General features: G+C 41.6%; 1 protein-coding gene across 1 annotated transcript in view; it reads left to right on the forward strand.

The window, feature by feature from the left end:
* Positions 1 to 3,218: 3,218 nt before the first annotated feature.
* SFMBT1 (Scm like with four mbt domains 1) overlaps positions 3,219 to 25,322 on the forward strand; it is a 133,042-nt gene continuing 110,938 nt past the window's right edge. Inside the window, exons 1-2 of the mRNA XM_023195554.2 lie at positions 3,219 to 3,234; positions 24,943 to 25,011. The gene's annotated coding sequence lies outside the window, so the exon portion shown is untranslated. The remainder of the gene's footprint in view (positions 3,235 to 24,942; positions 25,012 to 25,322) is intronic.

Below are 25,322 nucleotides of genomic sequence, written 5' to 3' on the forward strand. Positions count from 1 at the left end.
TCTTGCTGTGTCACCCAGACTGGAATGCAGTAGCCATTCACAGGTATGATCATGATAGCACATTACAGCCTTCTGCTCCTGGACTCAAGCTGTCTTCCCATCTCAGCCTCCCGAGTAGCTGGGACTACTGGTACAGGCATGTGCCACCATGCCTAGTTAGTAAATAGTTTTGACCCATGAAGGCAGACAAAGGGATGTGACTTGTAAAGTTGAATTTGTGGCAAAGAAACAGTATCACACTGGATGTCAAAACACAGGTTTTATGGAACTAAGGTGCCTTCAAGAAGTGGTCTGAAAGCCAGGCGTGGTGGCTCATGCCTGTAATCCCAGCATTTTGGGCCAAGGCAGGTGGATTGCTTGAGCCCAGGAGTTCGAGACCAGCCTGGGCAACGTGACAAAACCCTGTCTCTACAAAAAATACAAAAATTAGTGGAGTGTGGTGGTGTGCACCTGTTATCTCAGCTACTCAGGTAGTTGAGGCAGGAAGATCGCTTGAATCTAGCTACAAGTGAGCCGTGTTTGAGCCACTGTACTCCATCCTGGATGACAGAGCAAGGGTCTCAAAAAAAGTGGTCTGAGAAAATTTTTAGAAATAACCGTAGACGTCAGCAGGCTATTAGGGTTAATCAAGTTTTTTGTACTGTGAAAGGCTTTGTAAACAATGGGGTACCCTGGCAAGTTGGACTATCCAAAGTTTAACCCATTTATGCCTAGTGTTCCATTACTGGAACGCTAAGCTTGTGGGAGTTATTTATATCCTAGTGCTCAAGGTCATCACCAAGGTGTGATTATTCACACAAATTTGCAACCTCCAGCATAAATGGGTTAAAGAACAGGGGGAAGAAACAATGACTTAAAGGCATGTTTTAACTTCACAGGATTTTAAGAGGACTGAAGAGGAAGCAAATTTCCTATGGATGATGCCTAATGAATTTACACAAGGCCTCTGCTTTAGTGACCTTTCTCATTCTTCCATCCAGAATTTACACAAGGACTCTGCTTTAGTGACCTTTCTCATTCTTCCATCCATGCCTGTTAAAAAAGACAGCTGCAGCCTGATTGGCTCATGTGCATACTAGGACTTGTCAGAAATAGCTGACCTCTGGGGCAGATGGCAGGCACTGAATCACTGAATTTTCTTCTCCTGTGAAAATGACAGTATTCCTGGAGGTAGAAATGTTATTGCTGTGTTAAAAAGTTAAATTTTCTCATTAGTGAATTGGAGGTGCCATGATCTGATACCATAGTAATTCATTTAGCAGACACTATATAGCTGTGACATGAAGCAGTGGTGCCAGGGGTTTAGGGAATGCAAAATTGAGTAGGTTCCCTGAGCTTATAGTACCAGGACAGGAAATGATACAGAACTTGTGTTTAAGTGTTGTCAAAAAGGTGTAAAGCATCTACTACGGAAGGTATTTTGATGGGAGTGTGGGAATGGGCTAACATTCGTAGAGTTTTGTTTTGAGAAAGGATTTTTGTGGGAGTAAAGGGCAGGGAGTTAGTGATTTGTGAATATATGTTGTATTATTACTGTAAGAATTTCTAATAAGGTAAAAATTTCAGGTCTTAATAGAGGAAACATCTAGTGTAAAATAAGAAAATAACCCTGAAATTTTCTTTTGAATTCCCTTCCCTGTTGGGCATGGTGGGTCACGCCTATAATCCTAGCACTTTGGGAGGCCAAGGCAGGAGGATCACTTGAGACCAAGAGTTTGAGACCAGCCTGGGCAACCTAGCGAGTCCCCATCTCTACAAAAAATTTAAAAATTAGCCAGGTGTGGTGGCACGATTGTGTAGTCTTAGCTACTTGGGAGGCTGAAGGGGATTGCTTGAACCCAGGAGGTCGAGGCTGCAATAAGCCGTGATTGCACCATTGTACTCTAGCCTCTCCGGGGAAAGAGCAAGACCCTGTCTCTAAAGGAAGAAAAAAATCCCTTCTCAAGCCTTTATCTTTAGCGCTGCCTCCTTCTAAAACTATTATTTAATTTTGGCGAGGTTCTTGCCAACTCTTCCTTTTTGAGAGTAGTAGAAGCAGCTGAGAACCAACCACACAGATCTCTGGGCTGTTACATCTAGGACTGTAGGCAACCGTGGGACCCACCTGTAACTGCAATGAGCAGCTATGGGGGCACAGGGAGGGAGGGTAAACTCTGTTAACTTGTGGCCATGACATGCAGCTTGGCAGGAATTCCAGCATATCCTTAAAGGGCCTCAGCCTTTTTACTTTGTATTCTCTGTTGACTTCCTCTGTTTGCTCTTTAATTGCTAAGGGAGACTTACTATCCTCACTGAGTGGTTATGTGTGAGTCATTTACTGTCTTGACTTACGGTTTTGCATGTTTTTAGAATCTTTCCTTTCTAGTACAATAAAATAGTTTTATTATTTTAAAAATTAAACTGATTTTGGTAGAATGCTAGGAAAGGGACCAAAAATTTAGTTCATGTTAACTACTGGAGAATTTTGGTGGGATAGCAGGTTTTGAAGAGATGAAGTACCTTTTTATTATAGCTTATTGCTTTACTGTTGATACTTGTAAGCTGTTACTTGAGACATAAGCATTACTGTGGCAGTTTGCGTTTTCATGTGGTGATGTTTATGGTGTTAATATTTTTTCAGATAATTTTGCTTTTAATAATTTAACACTACACTTTCTGTAAGGTGATCAGTTGCATGTGGGGGTAGAACTTTTTCTAAAGCAATGTGCTTTCATCACTTATCCATCCATTTGTACGCAGTATTATCTCTTCAAAACACAGCCCAACACTGAGAGCAAGCAAAATCAGTTTTCAGGTGCTGACAATAATTGCTATAAAGCTCCTGCACCAAAACTGATGTATGGTTCTTAACTGTTTTCCAACCTTCCATATAGATCAGACACCATCAGCTGGGAACAAGATGAGTAGAGATTGTTAGGGCTGCATAGTGAAGGCAGCAGTTAGCAAAGTCCAGCATCATACCTGGGCTGGGTATAGTTGCTCTTTAGAGAGACCAGAGTTACCAAGGCAAAGATGAAGTGTGTTTAGGAGTCTCTGTTTTGAGAAGATAGGGAAGAAAAAATATGTTCTAGAAATATTTCCATCACAGTATTGATTTTTTTTTTTTTTTTTTTTTAAAGACAGGGTTCACTCTGTCACCCAGGCTGGAGTGCAGTGGCGCTATCATGGCTTACTGAATCATCTACCTCCTGGGCCCAAGTGACCTCCCACCTCAGCTTCCCAAAAGCTGGGACCGTAAGTGTGTGCCACCATGCCTGGCTAATTTTTAAAATTTTTAAGTTTTTTGTAGAGTCAAAGTCTCCCAACATTGTCCAGGCTGGTCTCAAACTCCTGAATTCAAGTGATCCCTCCACCTCAGCCTCCCAAAGTGTTAGGATACAGGCATAAGCCACTGCACCCAGCCTGAAATATGTTTTGATGCTTGAAGAATGACCAGGCTTCATTTATGTCTGGGCTTTATTACTTTAGTCCAAAAACGAAGGGAATGGGGCTCCCAGATTTTTTCTAGTTCTAAATTTCTTTCTTCATTGGCTCTCTAGAAAATATACATTTTGATAATTATCCTCATGGAAATACAGTTAAGAGGGTCATATTTTTTCTCTAATTTGACCGTCTAATAAAAGCTGGATTTATAGGTACTTATATATTTCTATACTGTTTCTATAATACTTATATAAATTTATTAAAAATTTTATAACTCTGGCATGTTATACATTAGTTTTCTCCTATAATAACTTGGAGAATGTTAATTTGCAGTTATTTATTTTTGGCTAAAGTCATTGTATACTTTATATTCTTATATATAATGGCTAAAGCCTTTATATTCCTTTTTTTTTTTTTTTTGAAACGGAGTCTCGCTCTGTCGCCCAGGCTGGAGTGCAGTGGCCGGATCTCAGCTCACTGCAAGCTCCGCCTCCCGGGTTTATGCCATTCTCCTGCTTCAGCCTCCTGAGTAGCTGGGACTACAGGCGCCTGCCACCTCGCCCAGCTAGTTTTTTGTATTTTTTAGTAGAGACGGGGTTTCACCGTGTTAGCCACGATGGTCTCAATCTCCTGACCTCGTTATCTGCCCGTCTTGGCCTCCCAAAGTGCTGGGATTACAGGCTTGAGCCACTGCGCCCGGCCCCAAGCCTTTATATTCTTATATTTGGCTAAATATCAAAACATAAACAGTATAATGGCTTTAGACAAATATAATTAAATAATTCTATAATATTGGTTATATTCTTACACCTTGTAGGAGTCCCATCGAAGTTTCTATTGTGTGATTTCCAGCGAGATTGTTGGACCGGCCCCTGACTTTTAAAGTCCCAGATAGGAGTTCAAAATATATTCAGAATTTGCTTAGCATCCTCTGAGTAGTGCCAGCACATTGGTACCAGCGATCATTCAGTTTGACTTGGATTATTTTGGGACCCTCTTTGCTGTTTTCCCTGTTACTTCTACCTTTGCCCCTTTTAGTCTGTTGTTGACACACAACGACCCTGTTAACAAGTAAGTCAGATGATGTTACTCTGCTCAGAATTTACTGCAGTGGCTAAAGCCTTTATCATAGCCAACAAGGCGCTCATGGCTGACCCTTCCCATCTCTCAGATATCCTCCCCATTGCCTGTTCTGTTCCACATAGGAACATGCCAAGGAGGCTTCTTCCTTAGGACTGTTGTACATATTTTCCCTTGCCTGGAATGCTCTTCCTACAGTTACGTAACTAGCTCCCTTTCCTCTTTGGATTCCCTTCCCCCAAAATCACCTCGGTGACCTGTGTATCTAAAATTTCAACCCTTCTCCAACATTTCATATCCCTGCCCCTGCTTAATTTTTTTTCGTTTTAACACTTGTGTTACACACTATGTGTTTGATTTACTTGTCCTAAGTATTGCCTCTCCTTCACTAGAATATAAGCTCCTTGAGGACAAGGATTTTTGTCTGTGTTGTCTCCTACTATATCTCCAGTACCTACAACAGCATCTGGTCCATAGTAGTTGCTCACTAAAAATTTGTTGAATGAATGGATGAATGAATATTTCATAGCATAGCTCCCCACCCTGGCCCATGAGTTATGTAAGTTTTGAATTTGGTGGGCTATTAGTGAGTGTCTAGTCAGCAAAGCACTCCAGGTGTTTCATTCAAGAGGGATATAACTCTAGGGATTGTTTACAAAAGGAAGGGCTGAAAGAACAAAAGGGAGAAGGTACCTACAAACCAGAGCCCACAAACCCCCATTTCTCACTGATGCTGCTGTAGTTCGCTGCAGCCAAGCAGGAACCTGTACTCCTGCCAGTGCTGCTGCTGGAGCCTAATGGGAGCACAGCTGACAGGGGGGTTTGGAAATGTAGATTTCAGGCCTGATGATGCAGGGAGAGTCTGGAAGGGTAGATGTGGGACTAAGTACCAGCATACACTATCCAGCACAGATGGTATTTATTTAATTCATGTATGGAGATAAATTTAGATGTAGAACAAATTAAACTGAGTAGTGTGGATTGTGCCACCAAATAATAACACAGAGTGAGATCTTAGACCATGACTGAAATGTAAGAAAGCTAAGAATTAAATCCCAGTTTAGCCTAGTCATATCCATGTGTTGAACCACAAAACTGAACTCAGCCTCTAGAAATGGAACAAGACAGGAAACATATCTTCACTGTGGCCCTGATCTCTTTGTGTGATTAAGTACTCATTTCCTTGAGTTCAGTAAATCTGTGTTTAGGCCCAACTGTGTCCCAGATTAGATCTCTGTCACCTAAAGGATCACATTGACCTCTCCTGATCTAATTAGAGTCATCTGTTACTCAGGGCTCTGCTGTCATTTAAAGGTCGGGTTGCTCCTCTTTTTTTCATGTTCTCACTTTATGAACAAGGACACCAAAATCTAAACATACTTGGTTGGTAACTACATGATTTTTGACATGAAGTTATTAATAAGCTATTTATTAGGGGTGACAACATTTTATTTTTTAAAATTTTTTCATTGTGGCAAAATAAAATTTAGCATCTTAACCATTTTTAAATACATAGTTTAGTGGTATTAAATGCATTCATAAAACTTACCGTCTTAACTACAGTACAGTGTACAGTTCAGTGGTATGACTATGTTCATAGTGTTGTGCAACCGTTACCACAGTCCGTCTCCATTACTCTTTTCATCTTGTAAAACTAAAACTCCATACCCGTTAAGTAATAACTTCCCATTCCCTGCTCCACCTTGCCCTGGTAACCAGCATTCTGTTTTTCAGTTCTATGAAATTGACTACTTTAAGTACCTCATATAAGTGGAGTCATGTATTTGTCTTTTTGTGACTGACTGGCTAATTTCACTTAGCTTAATATCAAGGTTCATCCACATTGTAACGTGTCAGAATCGCCTTCATTTTAAAGACTGAATAATATTCTACTGTGTATCTATAGTGTATTTTGCTTCTTCATTCTGGCTTATTTATTTATTTGTTTGTTGTTCATAGAAACAGCATCTTATGTTTGTCTTTTTTTTTGAGACAGCAACTCACCCTGTCGCACAGGCTGGAGTGCAGCGGTGTGATCATGACTGACTGCAGCATCTACCTCCTGGGCTCAGGCAATTCTCCTGCCTCAGCCTCCCGAGTAGCTGGGACTACAGGCGCGTGCCACCATGTTCAGCTAATTTTGTGTTTTTACTAGAGATGGGGTTTCACCATGTTGCCCAGTTTGGTCTCCAACTCCTGAGCTCAGGTGATATGCCCACCTCGGCCTCCCAAAGCACTGGGATTACAGGTGTGAGCCCCTACACCCAGTCCAATTAGGCCGTTTCTACAGTAGAAAAAAACACCTGCTAGAATAGCTTAGATTCTTCTGTTTTTTGTTTCACCTAGTGAGGCCTTAATTTTCACCTGTTAACCACTTTTTATTTAATGCCATAGACGAATCCTAGAGTGCGGTGAGGAATCTTTGAGAGAAGAAACTTTATTGGGTGGGGTGGCTGGCCTCTGCTGTTTTTGCATTTAGTCTTCTATGAATCCCTTCCTGAATTTGAAGTACTACTTTAGAAGAAATATTACCTCATCAGAATTCTAGGGGAAAATGGTTGGTTTGAATTTAAGCAAAAATAATGTATTAATATTTTCCCCTTCTGCGTGCTTTTTCTCTTTTCCCCTTGTAAATGATTTTATTTCTCCCTGTGGTTGCTGTTTTGAGCTGTGGTTATTGGAAACTCCCATACAAAGGGGCTGAGCTGGTGGTGCTGGGGCTGGAAGGCTGTGACACAGAGCAGGCGAAAGGGGAGTCCTGCTTTCTTGTATCCTCTGATTCTCCCAAAAAGGCCCTGATGAAGGCCTTAGGTCATAAGACTTATGAAGACACTGTTAGCAACCATCAACTGATTTAATTAAATCTCCAAATGGCAACAGAGTGCACTTGAGCCAGGAGTGTGTCTGTGACCCACAGATACTTGCTGTCTTGACTTCATAGAGGCATTTACTTTTATTTTTTTAACTCTTTATTATAGAAAAATTTAAACATAACACAGAAGTAGAGATAATATAATATATCCCCAATTTACACATCACCCAGCTTTAATATTTTGCTTTCCTAGAGACATTTTCTAATGAGGGTAGGCATAAAGCACGTGAGTTTTGTATTACCTTTTCCTTTCCTTGACATTAGGTTTTAAGCAAAATTGTCTCCAGATTTACTTCAGCAAATTTAGGTACACACTAGTTACTCTCAAGACTAGTTGTAGAGAAGTGATAACTGAATTTGATCTTTTGTTAGAAATGGACTGAGTGTAAAAAAGATTGTTGTTAGAGATGTCCTTTACGAATAGATTACGTTTATTATATATTGTTTTATATTACTGTTAGGCTCGATGTAGCCAATAGGGGACCTCTACTTTGTTTCTTTTTTCTTTTTTTGAGACAGAGTCTCACTCTTGTTGCCCAGGCTGGAGTGCAGTGGCGCAATCTCAGCTCACTGCAGCCTCTGCCTCCTGGGTTCAAGCGATTCTCCTGCCTTGGCCTCTCATGTAGCTAGGATTACAGGCACGCACCACCATGCCCAGCTGGCCAGGCTGGTCTCAAACTCCTCACCTCAGGTGACCCGCCCGCCTCAGCCTTCGAAAGTGCTGGGATTACAGGAGTGAACCACTACGCCCGGCCTCTGCTTTTACTTAGTATGGAAAAGCCTGTATTACAAAACTCTGGGTGGAATCCTGGGTATAGATTGGAAATGTGTTGTCTGTTCTTGGTTTCCCCTTTTCCCTCCTCCTTCCATCCTCACCTTGTTCTTTCTGCCATTCATTCTACAAACATGTATTGGCTTTAATATACTACCCCAAAAAGGCAAAAGCTTGTATTGCAGGAAGGTAGGGAGATAATAAACCAGTAAGGAAATAAGTAAAATCTAGTAATTTTGATAAATACTAGGCAGGAAATCTGACTGATATGTTAGAAAATAAGATGGGGATGTGTTCAGTAGAGTGAAAAATCTCTTTTTTCCTTTTTTTCTTTTTCTTTTTTGTTTTTTCTTTGTTTGTTTGTTTTGAGATGGAGTCTCATTCCGTCGCCCAAGCAGGAGTGCAGTGGCGCCATCTTGGCTCACTGCAACCTCTGCCTCTCAGGTTCAAGCGATTCTCCTGCCTCAGCCTCCCGAGTAGCTGGGATTACAGGTGTGCACCACCACGCCGGGCCAATTTTGTATTTTTAGTAGAGATGGGGTTTCACCATGTTGGCCAGACTGATCTTGAACTCCTGACCTTAGGTGATCCACCTGCCCTTGTCCTCCCAAAGTGCTGGGATTACATCACACCTGGCCTACTGTTTTTTCTTGGTACTCACTGGCTACGGCAAGAAAAAAAAAAATCATTACGTACTTGTTTTAGACTAAGCTGTGAAAGGCAAGAAGCAGTTGTGTAGAGAAGGCTGGGTGATGGGGAGAGCACCTGCAGAGGCCCTGAGATTGGAGTCTGTGTTGAACTAGGAACCCATGGAGGGAGTATGAATGGAAAGAAGCCGAAGTGGTAAGTGGGGACACCAGATCTTGCAGGGCCTCGTATTCCCAGTAAGGAGTTTTGATTTTACTATTTAGGCAGTTACTGGAAGGCTTTAAGTAGGATTGTGTCATGATTTGCTTTGTGTTTTAAAAAATGCCTGTATGCTCTGTGGAGAATGGACTTCCAAATGTGGAAAGGGAGACAGTTTGGAGGTCGCTGCAATAGTCTAAGTGGCATGGACTAGGATGATGACAGTGAAAAATGGAGAGAAGTGTTTGATTTCAAAATGTATGGTGGCTAGACTCAATAGGACTTGCTCATGGACAGGGTGAGGAAGAGGAAGCCATCCACAGTGGTTTCTAAGTTTTTGACTATGTCGGTCCTGTAATATTGAGATGGGGAAACCTGGGGAGAGTTGAGTTGAGAAGCAAAAAGGTTTGGTTGCCCATGTAACATTAAAATGGAAATTCCAAATGAGTAGTTGGATATGTGAGTCTGAAACTCAGTGAGTGAGTCCTAATCATTGATTTCACATACACACATACACACACCCACACACATACCAGTGACAGTCCTCCTAATCATTGATTTCACACACACACGTGCACGTGCATGTGCTTTTTTTATTTGTTTTTTGAGACATAGTCTTGCTGTTTTGCCCAGGCTGGAGTGCAGTGATAGTCATAACTCACTGCAGCCCTCTTGACCTCCTGGACTCACATGATCCTTCCACCTCAGCCTCCCCAGTAGCTGGGACTACAGATACAGGCCACCACATCCAGTTAATTAAAAAAAATTTTTTTTGTAGAAACGAAGTCTCACTATGTTGTCCAGACTGGTCTCGAGCTCCTGGGCTCAAGCAATCCTTTTCCTCAGCCTTCCAAAGTGTTGGGATTACAGGTGTGAGTATTGATAATATTTTTACCCATGAATTTGCATGACATCACCTGGGAAGAGAATTCCAGTGTGGATGGGGAAAAAAGAAGAGAACTCAGCACCAAACCCCAAGGAATTCCAAGCTTTAGAGCTTGTGATTCTGGAGGAGGCAGCAAAGGAGACAGGATTGACCAAAGAGGAAAAAAAAAAAAAGGTTGGCTGAAGAGAAAGAAAGACAACCAGGAAAGTAGTGTCACAGTACCTGAGAGAAGAAAATTCCCTGAGAAGTGGCAGTTTACTGTGTAGAATGGAGGGTCTGGTACAATAAGAGAGAAAAACATTGGATTTAGCAACTGGAAGGTCATTGGTGACCCGGACAAGAGCAGTACCAGTGAGTTAGGTGAGGCTGTAGCCAGATTGGGGAGGAAATGAAGAAATGCCGTATGAGGGCAAGGCTCTGAGATGAGACAGCTTGCTGTGAGGAAGAAGCAGAGAAATGGCAAAGTGCGTGGAGGGCACAAAGGGGTTTTCTTTTACTATTGAGATAGGAACATGAGAGCCTGTTTGTGTATTGATCTTATGGGACTGTTATGGTAGATACAGGTGTAGAACATGAGGTTTAACTGAAGGTTCTAGGTTACAGAGTAAATAGGGAAACGGGGTGGGGTCTAGAGCTTCAGGGAAGGGATTTTCCTTTCTCTGAAGGATGAAAACAGATCCAGGCAGGTGGTGGGAAGATAAAGGAAGTTCTTAGCCTTCATATTGTACTGCAGAACTAACTCTTTTTCTTGCCTGGTTCTTGCATTCTTCAATTTTCTTTTCTTTTTTTTTTTTTTTGTTTTTGAGACGGAGTCTCACTCTGTCGCCCAGGCTGGAGTGCAGTGGCACAATCTAGGCTCACTGCAACCTCCACCTCCCTGGGTTCAAGCGATTCTCCTGCCTCAGCCTCCTGAGTAGCTGGGACTACAAGCCCGTGCCACCACACCCAGGTAATTTTTGTATTTTTAGTAGAGACGGGGTTTCACCATATTAGCCAGGATGGTCTCAATCTCCTGACCTCGAGATCCACCCACCTTCACCTCCCAAAGTGCTGGGATTACAGGTGTGAGCCACCACACCCAGCCCATTCTTCAATTTTCTAAGTATCCATAGACTTCCAGCTGGTATTAATGAAAAAGCAGTTTATTATTACGTGTCACACACTGAAAACCATCTTTTTTAAATAGAGAAGGAAAAGAATTTAGAAATAGTACAAGGTGTATATAGATGTTTACAAGAAGCCATGCTTATTTTGTTAAGATAATTATATTGCTTTTTTTGAAGAGTGAAGGTATAAGCTGCAGGAGAAGGGAAGAGGCATGAGATGCTTTATTTCTTGAGGTTCTTTCATAGGAATACTGGTATTTCTCCAAGTTGCTCTTTAAGTTCCTTCTTGCTCCATGAGAGTGCTTCATGTTGCAGTCCTGTCACTCTGCTGTCGGTGGAAGGTTTCCTTTATTAACTGTGTAGGACTTAATGTAGAATAAACATGGGAGACTACACTTCTGATCTGATTAGATTATAAACCCCCAAGAGGGTGGAGATTTTGTTTTGCTCACTACTTCATCACTGGAGCCTGGAACAGTACCTGGCAGATAATAGGAACTCAAGAAATACCTGTTGAGTGAATTAATAAAAGAACTGCCAAATAAAAATAAGTGTCAGTATATTAGTGGACCTGGAGAGTAAAGTGACTCTAACATCCTCAAAATGAAAATATTTCCTTTTATTCAGAGATCACATTCTTAAAGTAGTATGGTGTGCAGAAACATTATGGGCACTAGATTAGACAGACATGGATCCCATCTTTATCTTCTAACAGCTTGGGCGTGTTTCTTAGCCTTAGTTTCATTTTCTGTAAGATGGTACTAGTAATAATGTATTTAGCAGAATTACCGTATATTTGTATACTGTATATAAAGTACTCAGCATAGTAGCATAGTAGGTCCTCAACAAAAGGAGGATCTCATTCGTTTCTATTTTTCTTAGTGATTATATGTCTAGACACTGGAGACAAATCTAGTTAACAATAATCAGTTTTACAGATGGGAAAAATAAAAAGAAATTGGATCTTTCCAATATGAATCAAAATAGAAATTTCCAATGTGAAAGGCAAAACTATAAGAGAAGATCTTTGTGGCTTCAGAATGGGGAAGAATTTCTTAAAACAAGAGACAGAAAGCACTAACTATAAAGGAAAGGGTTGATAAATATGACTACATTAAAATTAAAACCATTATCAACAGATGCCATAAAGAGAGTGAAAAAATGAGCCACAGAGTGGGAGAATAATCATATAGAACTGTCAGAATATGTGAAGCGTTCCTTCAAATCTATAAATAAGGAAGACAGCCTAGTAGGAAAATGACTTGAGAAGGCACTTCTCAAAAGAGGGAATCCAGTGGTCAGTAAGCATAAGAAAAGGCATTCAGTCTCACTTTAATTGGGGGATGCAAATTAAAACACAGGGATATGTCACACACTCACTAGATTTGCAGGAATTTTAAAAACCCACTATCACTGAGTACGTAGAGCCACTGGAGCTGTTATTCACGCTTGTGATATGTGCGTTGATACTACATTGGGAAGGTTGGACATTGATATTATATGCTTTGAAAGTTGAATATATGTTCACCCTGACCTCAGCTAGATTGACATGTCTTTGGCTTGAGGCAATCCCTGGAGGTTCACACTGCGATCCATGATCAAGGCTCTGATGCTAAGTGTTATTAGAGCTCAGAGGGTGTAGTAGTGTCTGGTGTGCTGAGCTGGACCAAGCAAATTCCTCCTGCTTTGGAGTTAGAGGTGTGAGCTTAAGGTTCTCATTTTTTTTTTTTAACTTTGTCCTTTAATTTATTAATGACTATTTTCTAAATGTTAGAAATTCCCAACTTTATTTTCTTTTACTGCTAGAAGTAGGGTGTTAGAAAGACAGTATTCTAAATCAAGGAAAAACCATAGTATATTGTTATTGATGAAATAAGTCTTCACTACGGCATGCATGCCGTGCTGTATGAAGAAGAAAAATGAGAAGCAAACAATTGTAAGCTTTTTCTTATTTTTAAAATAGTTTTATTTAAAAAATAAGAGGAGAATCACCTACCTAATGTATACAATTCATTGATTTTCAGTATATTTACAGGGTACTGTAACCATCATGATAATCTAATTTTAGAACATTTTCATTATTCCAGAAAAGAAACCTTGTACCCATTAGCAGTTATGCCTTTTCCCGGCTTCTTCAGCCTAAGGCAACCACTAATTTACTTGCCTTCTCTCTAGATTTGCCTATGGTGGACGTTTTGTGTTAATGATATCATATAATTTGTGGTCTTTTGGGCCTGGCATTAATTTAGCATAAAGTTTTTGAAGTTCATCTGTATTGTAGTGTGTATCAGTATTTCATTTGTTTTTACTACCAGATAATAGCCTACTGTATGGCTATGTCACATCTTATTTATCTACTCATCAGTTGATGAACATTTGGGTTGTTTGTACATTTTGGCTATTGTCAGTAATGCTGCTGTGAACATTGCTATACAAGTTTTTGTGTGGACATTTGTCTTCATTTCTCTTGGGTATATACCTAGGAGTGGAATTGCTGGGTCTATGGTAACTCTTATGTTTAACTTTTTGAAGAACTGCCAAACTGTTTTTTCAAATTGCCTATACCATTTTACATTCTGGTTTCTCAACATCCTTGACAGCACTTGTTATTCTCTCTCTTTTTCTTTTTTATGGTAACCATTCTTGTAGCTTTAATTGGGGTATTGCAAATTAAAATACAGTGAGGTTTTTTGTTTTTTTGTTTTTTTTCTTGGAACAGGGTCTCTCTCACCTGTCACCCAGGCTGGAGTGCAGTGGCATGATCTTGGCTCACTGCAACCTCTGCCTCCTGGGTTCAAGTGATCCTTCCACTCAGCCTCCTCAGTAGCTGTGACTACAGGCATACACCACCATGCCCAGCTAAGTTTTGTAGAGACGAGGTTTCACCATGTTGCCCAGGCTGGCCTTCCATTCCTGGGCTCAAGCGATCTGCCTGCCTCAGCCCCCCAAAGTGCTGGGATTACAGGCGTGAGCCACTGCTCCCGGCCCTATTGCTTTTTATATAACTCAAACATGATTCTGGCTTTTAAAACGACATTTGTTGAGGGAGGTTGCTTTATGCTTTCATTCTGGGGGTCCTCCAGATTCATAATTTCTTTCTGCTATATTAACATTTTTGCTGGCTGTGTCTTTATTCGTTCACTCACTCCATCACACACTGAGGGCCTGTCCTTTAGAGTCTAGTCCCAAGAGAGCCTAGGACTCACCCTTGTCAGGGACTGTGACACCTGATTTTGTGTTGCGAAAATAAAGAATATTGTAAAAATCGCTGTACAGTTTATAAGGTAGACTAGATACACTGTTGGTCTCCAGAACTTTTTACGAAGATCCGTTATCAGTAAAAACTCTCAGATATGTTTCTTGTCAGTTGATTCATTGGGTGGTGGTTCTAAAAACTTATTTTTTTTTGTAATACAGGGTCTCTCACTCTGTCACCCAGGCTAGAGTGCAGTGGTGTGATCATGGCTCACTGCAAACTTGACCTCCTGGGCTCAAGCGATTCTCCTGCCTCAGCCTCCCAAAGTGCTGGCATTACAGGCATTAGCTGCTGCGCCTGGCCTAAAAACTTTCTAAGAAGTGGTCTCAGTTCTTTCCTGAATTGAGGCTTTAGGACATTCAGCGAAATGCCTAAGAAGAAATGATAGAAGATGAGGAAATCCATTTTGGAAAAAGCCTTACGTGTAAAGATTTTATTTTTGAATGGCAGGCAGCTTGGTATGTTGGCAAAAGAACTTAGTTATGGATTTGACTGTCATTTACTAGTTGTGTGATATCGGACAAGTTAAATAACTTCTTCGAGTCTCTATTTCCTGACCTTTAAAATGGGAATATTTCAAATGGTGGTGGGATGAAAGAGGTATCACATCACATGGTGCCTACTACAGTGAGCACTTAAGTGTCAACTGTCTTCCTTCCTAACTGCAAGGCAGTTTATTTAAATAAAATGATTCTTGGCCGGGAGCAGTGGCTCACACCTGTAATCCCAGCACTTTGGGAGGCTGAGGTGGGCGGATCACCTGAGATAAGGAGATTGAGACCAGCCTGACCAACATGGTGAAACCCCGTCTCTACTAAAAATACAAACATTAGCTTGGTGTGGTAGTGGGCACCTGTAATCCTAGCTACTTGGGACGCTGAGGCAGGAACATCACTTGAACCCAGGAGGCGGAGGTTGCAGTGAGCCCAGATGGCGCCATTGCACTCCAGCCTGGGTGACAGAGTGAGACTCTGTCTCAAAAAAAAAAAAAAAGATTCTTTATAAATAAACTGTGTTCCTTCTTGAAGTAAATTTACTATTAGTTGATTATTATCTATAGTAAAAAAATGGTAAGAGCATTTTGGCAAGAGCAAATATAGTAATATAATCATTTTCTAGAATGTGAAAAAAGTTGATTCCAGCTAGCAGTGGATAGAAAAGTGAATTTAGCAGAAAACTCACCTCTGGTCTGTTTTGAACAACTTAGCCATGCAACACCACTAAGAGTTATACTCAAGATGTAATATTGTTTTGCCAATTCTTTTTTTTTCTTTTTTATTTTGAGACAGAGTCTCGCTCTGTCGCCCAGGCTGGAGTGTAGTGGCCGGATCTCAGTTCACTGCAAGCTCCGCCTCCCGGGTTTATGCCATTCTCCTGCCTCAGCCTCCCGAGTAGCTGGGACTACAGGCGCCCGCCACCTCACCCGGCTAGTTTTTTGTATTTTTTTAATAGAGACGGGGTTTCACCGTGTTAGCCAGGATGGTCTCGATCTCCTGACCTCGTGATCCACCCGTCTCTGCCTCCCAAAGTGCTGGGATTACAGGCTTGAGCCACCGCGCCCGGCCTGTTTTGCCAATTCTAAGTTTACCTGTTCCCTATTGTCCACTTAGAAGAGTGTACTCATTAGGTGAAAGATTAAAGAATGATTACCCTTACCATTTTGAGTACAAATTAGTGCATAAATTTGTAACTTAACAAGTTTCATGAATGAATTGTACTGTCTCTACTTAGGGCTCATCACTGGAAATGTTGATGAAAATATTTTCCATTGAAGCAGCAAGTGTTTTTGCCAACATTATAATCAAATCCAGTAGCTCCACAATTCCTAATGCAGATTTTCAGATGATTGTGATTGATCTTTTAGATGCTTTATTTTTCAAAATACGGTGTTTTTTTTTTTTTTTTTTTTTGAGATGGAGTTTCACTCTATCGCCCAGGCTGGAGTGCAGTGGCGTGATCTCAGCTCACTGCAAGCTCTGCCTTCCGGGTTCACGCCATTCTCCTGCCTCAGCCTCCTCGGTAGCTGGGACTACAGGCGCCCACCACCGCGCCCGGCTAATTTTTTGAAGTTTTTAGTAGAGATGGGGTTTCACCCTGTTAGCCAGGATGGTCTCGATCTCCTGACCTTGTGATCCGCCCGCCTCGGCCTCCCAAAGTGCTGGGATTACAGGTGTGAGCCACTGCTCCCGGCCTCAAAATATGTTTTACGATTTGGGAAAGGTAATACGAAATATTTATACTTTTTTATGGCTTTTTTTTTGTATTTTTGTTATTAGTCTCTTTAGCATTGAGTTTTGAGAGATGTTAGCTTTTCAACTGTAAAGCAGGTGAATATGCTCCAATCAGTATATGTTAATTTGTTATATTTATAGTTGAACTGGATTTGCTGGTGATGGAAATTGAGCCTGCAAAAACTAAAGTGTGTCTTCCATTTTCCCGTAATTGCATTACCTTGAATCATATGATATGTAGGCCCTAACCTTTGACTTTTGGGTTTGTTGGTCGGTGTTTTCCTATTACTAAAATAAGTAAAGGGTTAAGAGCACTCACTGCAAGGCACTTATGTCCTTTTTAGCAGCCACTGAATCTTGTCCATTTGCTGCCCAACTACTTAAATGCCTACTTCTTATTCACTGCCTTCAGTTTATATCTGTCCTTCTCAGCCACCCACATCATAGCCTCGGCTTCCACTACACAGCTGGAAATCTCTCCCAGATGGTGCCCGTGACCTTTGCAGTGGAAAGGCCAATGTCCTTTCTTTTCTCCATCTTTATTCTCTTGAATTTCCTTTCATGTTTGGCTTTGTCATTGGTGCACTCCTCTTTGTGAGAGGAAGCTTTCTAGGTTTCCTACCTCTCAATTTTTTCTCTACTTTATACAAAGTGGCTCATGCAGTGGCTGGCACATAGATGCTTAAAAAGTGTTAGTTCCTTTCTCTGTTTTTTTGTGGTCTCTCCTTCATTCTCTGTTCATTTCTCTGTGAGATTTTCTGATTAGTAGCTACCTGCAGCATGCCAGTTGATTTGTAAACCTACAATCCAACCTTTCTTATACTCTGTCATCTGACAACAGCCTGGTTTGCCGCTGATTCCAGGACTTCTTCACCTGGGTGGCCACTCTCATTACCCCAGAGTTCACTAGTCATGATGAACACACCAGTCTTTTACACTTCCCCCACTCCCAAACCTCAGTTCTTCTTAACTACTATCCCAGTATTATCAGTGACACCAGTATTTATTTTCCTTTTCACATGGTAGAATTTGGAGTCATCTTTGATTTTTCTGTCATTTCCTACTTTGAAATGTCTCTTAGGCTCAGTCCTTGGACACCATTCTGATGGCCACTTGTCTGCTTTAAGCCCACAGCATTTGATCTCTGGACTAGTCCAACACCTTCCTGCTGGTCAGCCGCTGGTCCTAACTGCTCTTTAATTGAGTATATGTCACCTGGCAGCTGTAAGATATAGCACTCCTCAAGTCTTTCTGGTTTGGTGCCGTTTGTGTACTATAGAACTTTTATGTTTTATGTGCACTCTTTTGTGTGGCCTTGTTATCTATGCCAGCAGACTGATCCCTCCTGCCACCTTACACATGAGCATACTTTCCACCATGCCCCTTGCTGAGCTGGTGCCAGCCTCATGCCCACCTTGCTACCCTTTGTGTGCTGCTTGGCCTGCCGGGAATGCCTTCCACTGTTTCCTCTACCTTTCCAAGGTTCTGTCTGTCCTTGAAGATGAAGTTTATGCCTTTCTTTTGGTAAAGCTGTTTGCAGCTATTTTGACTCACAGTTAACTCTCCGTTTTTTGGCAGCTAATTTTGAAAAGCCTTGCATTTCAGAAATTTCCTTAGTGATTCTGTCCATAACTGTAAAATCCTTTAGGGCAAGACTGAACTTTGTATTGGGCTTCCCCATCATCCCCCGGGAAGTACCACGAATAAAGGAGGTGCTCAGTAGTAGATGGAGACAGGTTGCTAGCGGGCTGGTAAAGAAGCATCGTAAATATGCTGGTTTTTAACTGTGTTGGTAAATACTGACTGGAAAACAGTTTCGAAGATACAGATACCAAATAGATGTTTTTGAGCTTAGTGGTCTTTTTTATCTGGTGTCATTTTGTTGATACAGTATAATAAATATTGTGGAATTAAAATTCAGTGGAGAAGCTTTGGGCAAATTACCTTATTTAAACATGTTTTTTAAGTTAAGTTCTATATATACAGAGATGTTTGTCACTTTCTCAGTCAGCTACTGTAAAACAGTACTAGGCTATAAATAACATGTCATTATAGAAAAACACACTGTATTTTGGTTGTACAAATTAAGTGAGTGTCATCTTACTTAGAAACATGGCTCCACAATTACCTCCTTGTGCATTTTCCCCATCTATATTGTGTAAAGAACATTAATAAATTTCTTGTATGATTTTCTTTCTGCCACTCACCTCCTCCTCCCTAAAGCATCTCTGGACTAGAAAGGGCTTACCAGCCCCACAGAGGGTTCAGTCAGGACCCATGAGCTACTTTCCCCTGGCCTGGCAGCCATGTTCGGTCACTGCCCAGCTGCTCTCTCTGTTTTTTTTTTTTTTTTTTTTGAGAACGGAGTCTTGCTCTGCCACCCAGGTTGGGGGTGCAGTGGTGCGATCTCTTCTCACTACAAGCTTCGCCTCCCAGGTTCATGCCATTCTCCCCAGTAGCTGGGACTACAGGCGCTCACCACCATGCCTGGCTAATGTTTTGCATTTTTTAGTAGAGGTGGAGTTTCACCATGTTAGCCATGGATGGTCTCAATCTCCTGACCTCCTGATCCGCCCGCCTTGGCCTCCCAAAGTGCTGGGATTATAGGCGTGAGCCACCGCGCCTGGCTGCTGCTGCTCTCTTGATGCCTTTGTCTCCCTTTGTCCTCCCCTGGGATAGGTAACTCAGGCTTCCTGCCCTGCACCCCCTTGCACTCCCTGCAGTAGGAGCATTGAAGAGCCAGAATAGCTTTCTGGTTGTTCTCTCTTTACCCAAAGAAGTTTCACTTGCTTGTTTGTTGAGAATGAGAGAATCCATTTGACTTTTTTTCTTTCTCCTTTACTACTGAAAACATTCTTCCTTTTCATTATGATTGCTTGCTTTTAGCTCGTTTCCCATTGGCTTGAGGCAAAGGGATCATGTTTTAAATCTCTGTAGCTGCTACATACTAGACCATAGTATAGAAACCAAGTATAGTTGACCTTGAACAGCACAGGTCAAATCACATGGGTCCACTTTATGTGGATTTTCTTCTGCCTCTGCTACCCCAAGACAGCAAGACCAACCCATCCTCTTAGCCTACTCAGTGTGAAGACCATGAGGATGAAAACCTTTATGATAATCCATTCCACTTAGTGAACAGTAAATATATTTTCTCTTCCTTATAATTTTTCTAATATTTTCTTTTCTCTAGCTTATTTTGTTGTAAGAATACAGTATATAATACATATACAGAACGTGTTAATCCACTGTTTATGTCGTCAGTAAGGCTAGTCAACTGTAGGCTATTGGTAAAGTTTTGGGGAGTCAAAAGTTATGTGCAGGTTTTTTCTTGCGATGACGGTTGGTAATCCTGACGCCTGTGTTGTTCAAGGGTCAACCGTAAATATTTGTTGAATGAATAAGTGATTCATGTGTTTAAAAACCAAATTTACTACAAGAGTGAGGGATTATATTATCTAGCACCAGATTTCCTCCCTCCCTTATATTCTCCTATATTCTCAGCAGATTAACAACTTTTGTTGTTCAAAATGAGGGATTCTTTTTTTTTTTTTTTTGAGATGGAGTCTCTGGAGTGCAGTGGCATGATCTCGGCTCACTGCAATCTCTGCCTCCCGGGTTCCACTGATTCTTCTGCCTCAGCCTCCCGAGTAGCTGGGATTACAGGTGTGTGCCACCAAGCACTGGGCTAATTTTTGTATTTTTAGTAGAGACAGGGTTTTACCATGTTGGCCAGGCTGGTCTTGAACTCCTGACCTCAAGTGATCTGCCCACCTCGGCCTCCCAAAGTGCCAGGATTACAGGCATAAACCACTGTGCCCAGCCAAAAGTGGTATTCTCACTTCCCGTTTTTTCTTTTTTCATTTTCTTCCTTTTTATAGAGACAGGGTCTTGCTATGTTGCCCAGGTTGATCTCCAACTCCTGGGCTCAAGTGATCCTCCCACCTCAAGCCTTCTGAGTAGTTGGGATTATAGGCGTGAGCCACCATGCCCGGCTGGTATTCTCACTTTACAGAGTAGGATATCAAGACCCAGAAGGGTAAAAAAAAAAATCTTCCAGCCGGGCGTGGTGGCTCACGCCTATAATCCCAACACTTTGGGAGGCTGAGGTGGATGGATCACGAGGTCAGGAGATTGAGACCATCCTGACTAACACGGTGAAACCCCGTTTCTACTAAAAATACAAAAAATTAGCCGGGTGTGGTGGCGGGCGCCTGTAGTCCCAGCTACTCGGGAGGCTGAGGCAGGAGAATGGAGCAAGTAAACCCGGAAGGCAGAGCTTGCAGTGAGCTGAGATCGGGTCACTGCACTCCAGCCTGGGCAACAGAGCGAGACTCTGTCTCAAAAAAAAAAAAAAAAAGAAAAAATCTTCCTAGGGTCATGAAATTTGTATGTGATGAACTGGAGTTTGAAGTCAATGTTACTATATGTAAAGCCTAGTTTTTCTTTTTTGTTATGCAACACTGTTTTACACTGCTTCCCTAGTGACCAAATGGAAGACTTATTTAGTACTTCTGCAAAGAGAACATTCTTGTTGGAAAGAATGTGTGTGTATGTATTAAGATTGTATCCATTACTTTCATTTTGGAGAGATACTAATCATTTAAAATATTTTTGAAAACTTTTGAAACAGCCCAAAATAGAAACGTTACAAGTACAGTAGAGAAAACTTCTGTTTTCTTCTCCAGAACCTTTGGCAATAAGTTGTCCACCTGATGTCCCATCACTCTGGAATTACCCTAGTGTGTGTATGTTTCCAATGGTAAGGACATTCTTCTACAACATAACCATCAAAAGCAGGAAATTAACATTGACACATTATATTACCATCAGATACTCCTCAGACCCCCAATTCCCCATTCAAGTTTGACCAGTAGTCCCAATACCCTTCCAGCCTCTTTCCCCACCGCCTTTTTTTTTCGTTTTTTGTTTTTGTTTTTTGGGGGACAAGCAAAGGATTCAGTTCAGAGTCACATGCTTTGCATTTAGTTGCCAAGTCTTTCTCAGCCTTCTTTTGACTTTCATGGTCTTGATAGGTTGGAAATTATAAGCCAGTTGTTTTGTAGCCTGTCCCTTAATTTGGGTTTGTCTGATGTTTTCTCATGATTAAACTCAGGTTGCATATGTTTGGCAGGAATATCGCAGAAATGATGCTATGTCTCATTGCCTCCTAATAGGTGACATACAATTTCAATTGTTTTGCATTTTCCCACTGCTAAATTATTCTTCCATTTGTAGTTAATTGGTATTTTATGGATAAGTACTTCCACACTATGTTAACTATCTCATTCTTCATCACACTTTCAATTTATTTATTAATTTATATCAGTATGAACTCATGTTTTTTATTTTAATCAATGAGCTATAATCTTTTATTATTTGTATTGATGCTTAAATTGTCTCAGATTTGGCCAGTGGGAGGCCCTTCAAGCTGCTTCTTTTCTTTGTCCTTTTGACATGTCTCCATTATTCTTGGAGCATTTTCTTGTTTTTTGGCACAAGTGTTCTAGGCCAGAATTTCTCAACTCTGGCACTGTAGGTACTCATATGTGTGGTTATTTGTCTCAGCATACATTTCATTCTGCAAAGAAATAGAACATGTTTGAAGAAATAGTTAGCAAATGTTGACCTTTTTTGGTCCTAAGTCTACTATATCACTTAGAGTGACTTTTTGATACAACTGTGAAGGTGGCAGGCAGCCTGATATTCCTTTTTGTGTATTTTTCCTTTTTCCCACCTAGCGGGGGAAAAGAGGTCTTGTTTAGGAAGTGCTAAGTAAAGGTATTAAAATTGTCAAAGCCTTTTGATTGTCAGAACAGTAATCTAAAACACAAAAAGCCCCCAAACACTTTTAATTGATCATTTCAGTATCATTGAAACAAGAGTGGGAGAGGGGATGTACTCCTCACCCATCTGTCACATATTTAGTGAGCATATATCTACTGGGATCAGGGACCATGGCTCTTCATGAGGCAGCCAGGGCTACAAGGGCAAATAAAATTCAGTGTGGTCCCTGCATACCCTCATGGAGCTTATAGTCTACTGGTTAAGAGACAGAGCCATAAAATGAAACATGGAATGATGGTCATAAAAGGAACTGCCCGGAACAGCAATTCCTCACTTATGAAATATAGCAAATTTCTACTTTACAAATTGTTCTGAGGGTAAAATGAGATTATGTAAACAAAAGTCCTTTGTAAAATGTGGAAGGTTACATAAATGAAGTACAGTCTTCCCTTGGTGTTTGCAGGGGATTGGTTCCAGGACTCCTTCATATCCAAAATTAATAGATGCTCAAGACCCTTATATAAAATAATGTAATATTTGGATATAATCTACACACATCCTCCTGTGTACTTTTTTTTTTTTTTTTTTTTTGAGACGGAGGATTGCTCTGTCGCCCAGGCTGGAGTGCAGTGGCAGGATCTTGGCTCACTACAACCTCCGCCTCCTGGGTTCAAGCGGTTTTCCTGCTTCAGCCTCCTGAGTAACTGGGGTTACAGGCACGTGCCAACACGCCCGGCTAATTTTTGTATTTTTAGTAGAGTAGGGGTTTTTAGCATGTTAGTCAGGCTGCTCTTGAACTCCTGACCTCGTGATCCACCCACCTTGGCCTCCCAAACTGCTGGGATTACAGGCGTGAGGGATTACAGGCCTGGACTCTTTTTATGATTGCTGAAGTAAACATCCCCTGAGAACTAACCTCCAGGCTCTTCCTCCCCATTCCATCCTGAACATCAGTCTCTGATTTCTCTGTATGTGTACTGCTGCTTACTTTCCTGCCATTTAAATCCCATTTAGAAGCCTTCAGTCTGAAGTTCAAACTCTTGATATATAAGGCCTCCAGGCTAACGCCAACCTAGCTTTCCAGTCTTCTCTTGTTACTTGCCTTGAAGTGACCTCTCACTATGCTCCTGCCAATGGGCTAATCAACTTCTTCAGGCAGCAGCTTGAAGGCAGAGTTCAATAAACTTGTTGGAGCCCAGCCACAGCATCTGCTGTGACTGCTCCTCCTCATCCCTCCTCCCAGGAACCTGCACTGCATGGTCCTGCCTGCCCCACCCGGAGTGCCCTTCTGGCTGGACCACAGGCTCTTTTGGAAGGCAGGTCTGGAATTACTACCGCTCCTTCATGCATGTCCACCCTCTCTTTGTCTTACAATTGACTGAAGTGTTTCTGTGCAGCTGATTTTTCTGACCCGTGTTCACATCGTTTACATCCCAGGTAGAAAAATAAAGATGACACAAAGGAGAAAAAAATACCCCAGCCAAATTGGTCTAGTCACTGTGCCTGAAACACATATTGTGTGTTCTCATCTCTGTGTTTTTGCTTTTATCCTCCTGCCTGGAATTCTCTTCCTCTTTTCTGTTTTTCAAAATTAAATCCCAGCCGGGCACTGTGCCTCCTACCGGTAATCCCAACACTTTGGAAGGCCAAGGTGGGAGGATCATTTGAGGCCAGCAGTTTGAGACCAGCCTGGGCAACACAGTGAGACCGAGTCCTGTGTCTACAAAAACAATTAGCAGGGTGTGCTGGCATGCACCTGTAGTCCTAACTACTTGGGAGGGTAAGGTAGGAGGATCATTTGCGCCCAGGAGTTTAAGGCTGTAGTGAACTATGATTGTACCACTGCACTTTGGCCTGGGTGACAGAGTGAGATCCTGTCTCTTAAACAAACAAACAAAAAAAAACCACATGGCTTAAACCCCCCCTTCACTTTACTCCCATCGTGCATATACAGCCTATTGAGAGCATTTGGTAGTCATCATTTGCCATAGTAAGTTGCTGGTAGGTTTTTCCAACTGGCATGACATGCTCTCAAAGTGTAGGGACTGTATGTTAACATGTGTTTATATTTCCCATAGGTTTTTGCTCTTTGATAAGAAAAGTGACCTGACTACATTGAGACCAGCTCCCAAGAATTTAAAAAGAACTCCTGACTTTTCAAAACTACAAAGCAATAAACAAACTGCATTTACACTGGAAGAAAAAAATTATTATTATTATTATTTTTTGAGATGGAGTCTTGCTCTGTCGCCCGGGCTACAGTGCAGTGGCCGGATCTCAGCTCACTGCAAGCTCCGCCTCCCGGGTTTACGCCATTCTGCTGCCTCAGCCTCCGGAGTAGCTGGGACTACAGGCGCCCACCACCCCGCCCGGCTAGTTTTTTTGTATTTTTAGTAGAGACGGGGTTTCACCGTGTTAGCCAGGATGGTCTCGATCTCCTGACCTCGTGATCTGCCCGTCTCGGCCTCCCAAAGTGCTGGGATTACAGGCTTGAGCCACCGCACCCGGCCAAAAAATTATTAAGCTTTATACTAATTGTGCATTTTGTGAAAAGTTACAGCTTATCTGACTTGTTTCTCCTCTCAGCAGAAGATAATCACCTTTGTATTGTGAATATTGTTGTCAAGAAGGAAGCCTCAAACTTGAGACAATCGTGTTCCCTTCTCATTCTTTCTGGTTCCAGGGATGGCTGCTTCAGCTTAGCACATGTATGTGTTGGCTGGCATCAAGGTGGAGGCCCCATGTTACATAGGTGAGTGAAGGCTTCTCAAAGCTTTAGGGACTTAAGATGGAGAACCCTGCATTTCTCTTTGTACACAAGAAGTTGTGTCTCAACATTTCAGAAATCTATCATTTAGTTGTCTACCATAATTAAACGTGAAAATCAGAATAAAGCCGCCTAGGTCATTAAATGCAATTCTTTCGTTAAAAAAGAAAGAATGGCTGGGTGCAGTGGCTAACACCTGTAATCCCAGCACTTTGGGAGGCCGAGGGAGGGGGATCACGAGGTCAAGAGATCAAGACCATCCTGGCCAACATGGTGAAACCCCTTCTCTACTAAAA

The sequence above is a fragment of the Piliocolobus tephrosceles genome, chromosome 2 (assembly GCF_002776525.5).
Source record: "Piliocolobus tephrosceles isolate RC106 chromosome 2, ASM277652v3, whole genome shotgun sequence".
Lineage (NCBI taxonomy): Eukaryota > Metazoa > Chordata > Mammalia > Primates > Cercopithecidae > Piliocolobus > Piliocolobus tephrosceles.